Genomic DNA, 7,942 nt, shown 5'->3' with positions numbered 1-7,942 from the left:
CTATTATTTTTACCTGTTATCTCTCTCTTCTCCCTCTAGTATTCAGAAGTTTTTATATAAATATAAATATGTATATATAGTGTGTGTGTATGTATATATGCACACACACACACACAGATACATACATATATACACACATACACAGATCTTTTGACAATGCCTCATGTCATACTTTTTTTTCTATATTTTAAATTAGTTTTCCCTTTGTGCTTTAGACTGTATATTTTCTTTTGACTTAACTTCCAGTTTATTAATTTCTTCTTGTGCTCCATCTAATCTTCTGTTAACACACTCATCTATTGTGTTCTAATTTAATCTTGCATTTATTGCATTTTTTCATTCTGGAATTTTCATTTGAATCTCTTTTACAGATTCTAGTTTTTTGGTGAAATGATCTATCTTGGCAACAATTTTTTTTTAATATATTGGGACTCTGGAGAAGATTTATATTTGGTTCTAATAGATTGTCAGATTAGGGGTAGATTTTAAAAATTGAATCAGATTGTACTAATTTGAATATGGTTTTTAGCAGTTTTAAGCACTTCTTTAGTTCTTGTTTGTCATATTCTTGGGATAGGGTCTCTCAGATACCCCTAGAGCAGGCGTCCCCAAACTACGGCCCACAGGCCGCATGTGGCCCCCTGATGCCATTTATCCGCCACCCCCCCCCCGCCCCGCGCCGCACTTCAGGAAGGGGCACCTCTTTCATTGGTGGTCAGTGAGAGGAGCACAGTATGTGGCGGCCCTCCAACGGTCTGAGGGACAGTGAACTGGCTCCCTATGTGAAAAGTTTGGGGACGCCTGCCCTAGAGCAAGCTTCTTCTCTTTGGGAGACCCTGGATTTAAATTTAAATTTAAATTACTCCAGTCATATAAAATTAGTCTGCTGAGCTTTTTTCCCCTCTAAACTACTATTTTGCGACTAGCTTGATTAGTTTTTAATCTACTCAGGCACCTTTTTAGACACATCAGATGGTTCTAGGGATTAAGTAGCAACAAATGCTACATTCATTTCTCTGGACTTTTCTTCTCTCTGGAGTGTTAGCTTCTCAAGTCTTCATTGTTCTCATGTCCTCAGAAGGATTACTGTTTTTAGCATGGATTTAATTGATAGAACTTTCTAGTTGTTCTCCATGGAAGTGTTGGTCTGAAACAAACTAGTCCACTGTAGCCAGAAGCAGAATTCCCCTCGTAAGCACTTTCTGGTAAAATCTTTAGGCTTCTTTCATTCAGTCATTTTCTTTTGCAGAGTCTCTGACTGCATTTAAATTTAAGTATGTGTCTTCATGCAGAATTGAGCAGTTATGGCCCCAGAATAGAATTTCTGAATATTGGTATAATTGAGGGAATGTATCTGGCCTTTAAAACTACAGGAATATACCATAGTTCTGAAAAATGTTTCAGATCTTGGGAAACAAAATGAACTGAGGACTAGGAGAGAGAAAATCATGAGCTCAATCTTGAAGTTTTGCACCAGACTCCATCTGCCAGATGTTCTTCCATTTTCTACTTAGAAACCATTCCCCTATTTAGTCAAGGAGAGACAAGCTGCCTTTTTATTTGGTAAAGGAGACAGGAAACATACATTAAAAAATATATCACTCTGGAATTTAAAGGGATGGGAGATGGAGTAATAGCGGAAGGAAAGTTTTGCCTTTGTTGCTACCCTCTGGACTTAGAAATTAAAGTGTGACAATTAAAGTTATTGAAGGAAGCTTTGAGTAAATCACCCAGGAAAAAGAGTGAGCTACATCCTATGGTATCTTGGAAAATTACAGGAGCTGATTCTTCTACACTTTTTTTTTTTTTTTTTTTTTTTTGCAGTGGGTTTGAGGACATTGGTTAAAATGATTTAGTACAATCAAACCTGTGTTTTCCTAGTGGACGATTGCCTTCCACTGTTTTGGTAAAATAGTCTCTATCTCTACCTTTCAAGACAGAATCATCTGTTATCGACATTTGGCCATTGGCAGTTAAGTGCACAGAAACTTAAACTTAAAAGAGAAGACTGTATTTAATAAGGCGTTTTAGTACAAATAGATGGTAACACCACTTTCATAACAGTACAGACCTAAGGAAATAAAGCCTAGTCTACAAGGTCTCTGAGAGCATGGATTTTGGCTACTTTTTTTCACAGCTTCTATCTAGTCCTAGCTTGGTAGATGTTCTAGAAGTATTTTGATAAGAAACAGTGGTTGAAACTTAGAACCCTATAGTGTCTTTTTTCTCTCTTTTTTTAATATATGTGCTGCCGAAGCGAGCACTCTCTCTTTTTTTTAAAGCTGGAATTAGGAACTCTGTAATCACCTAGTTTAACTCTCTGATTTTACCAGTGAAATAAGAGGTTCATATTTGTTGGTTCGTATTTGTTGAGTTAAACGCAGAGTAAGAATTGTAAACAAAAAAAACCCAGAACCTGGAAAAGAAAAAAAAAAAGTTTAGAATTAGGAATTGGGACAAAGTTACAAGTGTAAAAATATGTACACATATACCATATGTACAAACATACAAAAATGCAAACACAGGCCCATGCAAGTGATTTTTTTTTTTCTGGGTCACTCTGTCACCCAGGCTGGAGTGCAGTGGCATGATCATTGCTTGCTGTAGCTTCGACCTCCTGGGCTCAGGTGATCCACCTACCTCAGCTGGGTAGCTAGGACTACAGACATGCACCGCTATACCTGGCTAATCTTTTGAACTTTCTGGAGAGATGAGGTTTTACCATGTTGCCCAGGCTGGTCTTAAGCTCCTGGACTCATGCGATCCACCTGACTTGGCCTCCCAAAGTGCTGAGATTATAAGTGTGAGCCACTGCACCCAGCCTTATGCAAATAATTTTGACTAAGAAGCTTAATGAAGGGCAATTGAAAGTTATTGAAGGAAACTTTGAGTAAAGCACCCAGGAAAAAGAGTGAGCTACATCTTATGGTATCTTGGAAAGTTACAGGAGCTGATTCTTCTACACTTTTTTTTTTTTTTTTTTTTTTTTTGCAGTGGGTTTGAGGACATTGGCTAAAATGATTTAGTACAATCAAACCTGTGTTTTCCTGGTGGACGATTGCCTTCCACTGTTTTGGTAAAATAGTCTCTATCTCTACCTTTCAAGAGAGAATCATCTGTTGTCGACATTTGGCCATTGGCAGTTAAGTGCACAGAAACTTAAGCTTAAAAGGGAAGACTGTATTTAAGTCAAATGTCAAGTCTAATTTTTGAAATGGAAACCCTCATTGCTGTCTGAAGTAATTATCAGAATGTGGATTTGAACAAAGTAATTGTATTTCAGCCAGTGCCCTATAAGTTGAGATCAGCAAGTGGGTTAAGACTGACTTTTTCTTTATTAGATTCTCTATGGAGAAAAAATAAAACCCCTCGTTTTAAATCTGTATCAGATGATACTTTGCTGACATGTTATCTGCTAAGATCGATGCAGCACCCCGGCTAATTTGGAGTAGAGCTGTTTGCAACAATTTAGAACATTGCTTGGGAATTAGCTATTCAGCAGGCCTACATTAAAATTAATTTGATAAAGTATACATTAACATTCTTGACACTTCTGTGAGCATAGATTTTAATAGATCAGTGTATGGGGGGCTTGGCCAGTAAAATAAAAACCACCTCAATGAGATGGAGAGAGAAATTCACCTTCTCACCCTCCCACACTGCAGGACTAAACCCTTCAGCTATCAGTACAGTACATCAAATTTAAGAGTCTTTAAATATTAAATATCAGTGTGCACCATGAGATGTAATAAACCCACTTTTCAAATAATGTTTCATTCTCCTACATCAAAATGTGTGAGGAGTTTTCTTTTAAATATACTGTAGAAGTTAATTAAGTTCACTCAAGTTTATTACACAGATTCACTAAGACTACATTGGGATATTTACGACCAATCCAGAATGCAACTCACTGAAACTTTTGATATGTTGATAAGTGATAAGGATGTCATTTGAGGTTTATTTTTTAATAATAATTTAATTGTCATTGTAAAATGCCTCATAGTTAGGACAGATTAAATTGCCACCAAAACCATTACAAAAATTCATAACCTCTATAAATGTAAAGTGTTTTCTACTGTGTCATAAATAACAACACTTGTTCCAGGAAAATGAGGTGCCTGAAATAAATTAAGAAAACCAAAACATATAAATGCATTAGATTGCAACAATTTCTGGTTGCTGATGGGAACGCAGCTGAGTGGAGCGGTAGATTCTTTTACTGAGCAAGGGTTACTTATGATCTCAATAAATCTTGGGTACTAGAGGATTTCTACTGTGTGTGTGTTTTTTTAATTTACCTTTCTGGCACATTTGGAATATAGTTTCTTTCCTGATTGAAGAGGATCAGGAGAACCTGGGAAAATCAGAATAAATTACATCACTAGCAAGGTGACCTTGTCCAAGTTGCATGGCCTTCTTGAGTTTCATGTTCTTTGTTGGCAAAATGGGGTTATGTTTGCCAATTGTTTTGAAGACAGAAGACCACACTGGGTTTTCTAATGAAGTTCTTTCATAGTCTAATAGCCACTAGACTTGCCTGAATAATCACCTTCCCAGGAAACATGTTTTGGTTTCTTAAGTAGGTGTGGACCTTCTCTCTCTGCCATTCATGGAATGTCATTCATCATATGGCTGTTACTGTATGCTCAGAGGCTGGTTTTATTCATCAGGTCATGACCCATACAAGGCCAGAGTTTGCGTGCTCATCTTTGTATCCCTGTACCCAGTATCCTATGGAATGCAGCTAATGCATAATAGATCTCCGTGGGATAAATAGATCAAAATATCACTGGTATATTTCAAAAAAGAATGTTTATATATGGTTAAGAGGAATGCATTGTTTCTATGAAAGAGGCTGCCTTAAAAATTTACCTTTTGGCACCTGGCAGTTGAGTGTCAGGAACAAGGCTGGCTTGCTATTGGAAGGAGCTGCTCAGGAATGTTTGAGGTAAAAGATTAAACAAAGGGACTGGCTGATTTATCTACAGAACTAGCAACTGTCTAAAACATAATGAGCTGATAAATGATACAGCTGCCATAGAATTCACACAGAAGTAAACATGAGGGCCATATGTAATTCATTGTCTGTGTTAATTAGAAATTTTAAAAAAATGATAGAAGAAGCAGAAAACATTCTGAAAACTGATCTTTGTAGGCATGGGTCAGTAGATAGAATTGGTACTTGCCCTGGCTAAGAAATATTACCTAGGCTGAGTTCTGTTCTTCAAAGAATTCCCGAGCTTTACACAGTGGAGGAAAAAATCAACCCTAAGGTGAAAGCTGAAAGATTTGGATTTCAGTCTTGACTTGGCCACATTCTTTCCCTGTGACCTTGAGTAAATCGCTTTCTCTCCCTGGGCCTCAGTTTCCTTGCATGTAAAATGAAGGAGCTGTGATAATTCATACATTTTCTTCCATCTATCTCACATATACCATGACTCATCTTCGGATGCCCAGATGGCTCTGAGAGATGGGAGAACTGTCAGATAAGAGACGTGGAGAGGTGCAATTTCCATTTTTGGGAAAATGGAACATGAGGTCATCAAAGTTGGGAGGTGGAGATGACCTAGCATTTCCACTTCCTCATAGCTGAGTTCTCATTGTTCTTTTGAAGTCAGAGCCAAACTAGAAAATGATTATAAACTTGCAAGACACCCAGGATAAAAGGAGACTGAACAAGAATGAGAAAGTTCAACTTCCTGGCCCTTACAGCCAATTACAGCACATACCCTCCAAGTTGGGTGTCCCCACTGTGTTTAACAACCCAGCAGGAAATAGCCTTCAAGAGACTTCATAACTTCTCTCCTAGACTTGAAATAAAACAAAAGAATCCTTATTAATGGGTTCAAAACTTACGGACAGTAACCAGGAAAAAATAATAAAGTTATAAAATTTCTTTCCTTTTTAATAGAATTTTGTGTTAGTACTGTAAATTAACATAAATGTCACTTTAAAAGAGAATACAGAATAAAATCCTAATAAAGCTAGATAGCACCACCGGGGTAGCGTGTAAATTGAGAGAATATCTGATTAGATTTCAAATGCTGCTTTTTAATTTGTGAAACTTCTCTTCTCCCAGTTCGTTAGATGTATTGGTTTGGCATCAGTTTCCTGGGCTAAAAGGGGCTGCATTTCACTTCTGATCACAGGGATGATGTTTAGCACTGGTATAGGCTCTTCTTTTGTAAGTGTTTTGAATTATTACTCAATGCCTTTGAGAAAGTTAAGTGGAAGGATTGTCCAACAAATGACCAACAAAAGAATCCAGAGCCCAGGGAGGAGGAGTAAACTGGAGTTATACAACAAATTGAAAGGTCCTCCAGTTCCTGCCTGAGTCTGCCGGTGCTGGTGTAGCTTCTGGAAGGTGGAGAGCAACCCTCCCTTATGTTTATGTATTCTGCCTGACCAGGCATATGCACGTCATGACCATAGAATAAATGCTGATAGACTGTAGGTTCTGCAAGCCTTAGGTTATACAAACACATTTTATTGGGCACTCTTTAATAGCAGAAAGATTCACATAGGCACCTTCTCCTTGAGACTTTGCTAATCATTCCATTTATATCTCATTAGGATCCTCCAAGAACGATGGGACTTGGGAGGGAATGTTCTTCATTCCAGAACGTTAGACATCTAGTTCTCACTTAGCATGCACTTACCTGGGTGACGTTGAGCAAATCCCTTCTTTGCACTGGTCTCTAGTTTCCTTATTTGGAAGAGTGGATCAGACTAGATGCAATATATTTCACTCAGTGCTGGTCCCATAAGATTCTTCTTAATAACAGTAGCCATTCTTACCAAAGCTAAGTATGCTTGTATAAGAATGAAATCCATACCCATCCTAAGATAGGCAGCACACTCCATTATGCTAAAGGCTCTGAGAAGTCCTGAGGCAAGAAAATCTGTGGAACTTCAAGTTATTTCTACCAAGAGGAATGTGACTTAAATCTGTTTCTGCAAAATATCCATTGACATGCTTTAGATATTTTGTGACATACACTTTGGCAGCTGTTAGACAAGATGATCTCAAAGAACTCTTTCAAATCTAGTATTTATTGTTTGTGCATCACTGTTTCTCTCCTACAAATGACAAAAGCTGAACCCACGGAGAGCAAATAACCAAATTAACATGACACATGAACAGGTAGTTACATCCCCTATATGGGTCCCTTTTATGGCAACATATATCCTACCAACACTGCAGAATCACATGTCCCATCTATTCCACATGGCCACGTTTGCATTTAAAACTGTTCTCAAATGTCTAATAGGTCCCAAGTTTCTTCAAGAGCCTTCACTGAAGAATCCAATCCCGAAAAACAGAGTAGGATTAGGGAAGGATGGCAGGATAAAAAGGGAGGCGGCAGCCCTGTTTGTCCACGACAGGCTTTTCTGACTGCCGCACACCCCCAGGTTGAGTTAGGGGGAGTTTTTGTGCACGTATCTCTATTGGAATTCTTATTGAATTTTCTTTTTAAATTATGTATGTGGCTTTTTTTTTTTTTTTTTTTTTTTTTTTTTTTTTTGGAGATAGAGTTTTGCTCTTCTCGTCTAGACTAGAGTGCAATGGTGTGATCTCAGCTCACTGCAACCTCCACCTCCCGGATTCAAGTGATTCTCCCGCCTCAGCCTCCCAAGTAGCTGGGATTACAGGTGTGCACCACCACACCTAGCTAATTTTTGTATTTTTAGTAGAGAAAGGGTTTCACCATGTTGGCCAGGTTGGTCTTGAACTCCTGACCTCAGGTGATCCACCTGCCTTGGCCTCCCAAAGTGCTGGAATTACAGGCATGAGCCACCACACCCAGCCTAAAATTGTTTTAAATATATATCTTCTTTAGAAATTCCTTTATAATTCAATGTTTCTAACATAGTGCCTGGCACATAAAGTTGATGCTCAGCATCACTCTGAAACTGGATGAGTGAAATAATGAATGAGTGA

Source organism: Saimiri boliviensis, chromosome 2, assembly GCF_048565385.1.
Source record: "Saimiri boliviensis isolate mSaiBol1 chromosome 2, mSaiBol1.pri, whole genome shotgun sequence".
In the NCBI taxonomy this organism is placed as follows: domain Eukaryota; kingdom Metazoa; phylum Chordata; class Mammalia; order Primates; family Cebidae; genus Saimiri; species Saimiri boliviensis.
This window is presented reverse-complemented; position numbering follows the sequence as displayed.